Source organism: Lipotes vexillifer, unplaced genomic scaffold, assembly GCF_000442215.2.
Source record: "Lipotes vexillifer unplaced genomic scaffold, Lipotes_vexillifer_v1.1 scaffold671, whole genome shotgun sequence".
NCBI lineage: Eukaryota > Metazoa > Chordata > Mammalia > Artiodactyla > Lipotidae > Lipotes > Lipotes vexillifer.
Genome location: NW_006782851.1, coordinates 2,740,529 through 2,742,701, shown reverse-complemented (window position 1 = coordinate 2,742,701; position 2,173 = coordinate 2,740,529).

The following is a 2,173-nucleotide window of genomic DNA, read 5'->3' as shown; positions in this document are numbered from 1 at the left end:
TACGCAGGCCTCTCACTGTTGTGGCCTCTCCTGTTGCGGAGCACAGGCTCCGGACGCGCAGGCTCAGCGGCCATGGCTCACGGGCCCAGCCGCTCCGCGGCCCGTGGGATCTTCCCGGACCGGGGCACGAACCCGTGTTCCCTGCCGTGTCAGCAGGCGGACTCTCAACCACTGCGCCACCAGGGAAGCCCTGGGCTGTGACCTTCTTGAAGCCAAAGGCTGCTTCTCTGTTTCCCAGGCCCTGGCATGTATACTGGGTGGTGGATAGCTGTATGTGGATAACGGAATGAATCAAAGAATGAACGGACAGCTGTGGACAGCAGCGTGACCTTGGCCCATCACCTTCTTTGGCCTGCCTCTTACCAGGACCTCACCCCTCCGATCTGTCACCCAAGACAGGTTGCCATTTTCCTGGAGCTAAAGGCTGCACGCAGCCTTTGGTGCGGGGAAATCTCCAAATGCAGGCAGTCAACAGTTCTTTTGGAAATCCTGCACATTCTAAACCAGGGATCCGTGGCCTGTTAGGAACCGGGCCACACAGCAGGAGGTGAGCGGCTCCCCGTCACTCACACGCATGACCGCCTGAAGCATGCCCCCGCCCCCTACCCCGTGCGTGGAAAATTGTCTTCCACAAAACCGGTCCCCGGTGCCAAAAAGGTTGGGGACCGCTGTTCTAAACAACAGCAAAGGCTCTCATGGATGCCTTGATTTCCCTTGGAACCACCGTCGAAAGCCTACGTACCTGAACACGGGCAGACCCGAAACCGCCAATTAGTCTAATGATTTTAGAACTGAGTATTTTAAGCTCGTACCCAGCTTGGACTCTCACCGCAGTGCTCTGACAGTTACCTTCCTCGACTTCTCCAAGCTCCATTCCAAAATGTCCTTTTTATTTTTCCTAGGAGTTACAGAAAGGGTACGTGACATACATACACATGTACGTAAATATCTTTAGTCTTTTCGGGGGCTAGATGGGAACAATCGACAAATAGGTTTCTATTTGTGGGCATTTTTGTTTTAAACGTTTTTTCTTTTTTAATGCACTGAAGGCTATTCTGGATTTAACCTTAAATTACTTGACCTACCTAGTTGCTGTTTCTCAAACTTGGTTCCAAATCATCCAAGTTCCCTGCTCCTGTATGCTACAGCAAACCCCCCTCCGAGCCCCCCCTAAAAAAAAAAAAAAAAGATTGATACCACTGTTCAATTCTAGTGTCATTGATGCAAGGGTGGCCTGGGTCCTCAGGCTTAATTCCTAAACACCATCTGCAGGAAACAGGCTGCCCTGTTCTTGAGGCTTCTGTCCATCATTAATAAGTTTAATCAATGCTCAAAATTCTTAAGAGCTCTTTGTTCAACCTGGAGCTTGGCATCAGGATGACCCGCGGACGGCTCGGCTTGTGCTGTCAGATCCCCAGGGCAGTTGGTCTGAACGGTGCCCTTGGGTTAGAACTTGAGTTTAGCGGTGCCTCTGACAAGAGGAACCCAGGCCCACTTCAGGTCTACAGCTGCACAACTCAGACAGCAAACACAGGAGAAGCGAGTACGAGGGTGTGCAAAGCTGATGAACTCCTTGATGACTCAGCACCCTTAGCAGATAGTTTATCCTGTCCAGATCTACAGTCTGTTTTGTAAACGTGTCCAGGAGTTGCTGTAAAGCCAGCATCCTTTGGACGGTTGTATACCATTCTATCTCAGTACAATTTGACCCCAGCAGGTCAACTGAACCCTACTCTGACTTAATTCTCCTAATTGGCTGGATCCATTCTCCGGACCCTAGTCCAGGGGCATGAGTGTATCCACGCTTGGTACCCAAGATGCCCCTTAATGAACTGTGCTAAAACCAGGCCCTTGTATCCTGCCACTCAGAGACAACTTCCAACCACAGCCGCTTCCTGCATGTAGGAAGCCTGAAATTAAATCATCCTGTGCCCACTTTGGAATCCACCCATTTGCCATTTCACATAGATAACCAATGACCTCTAGAGAGAGATGCACACGCAGGATTTGCTTGAAAAGCAAACAGAGGGAGAAAGTTTTCTCTGTTCTCTCCACGCACTGAGAAGGGTCACCTAACAACGCACAAGGGACCAGCGCCAAACCAAAGAACATCTTTTATTTTTAATAAAATAGTGAAGCATGAAAAATATCATATATTACAAATAGACACCAG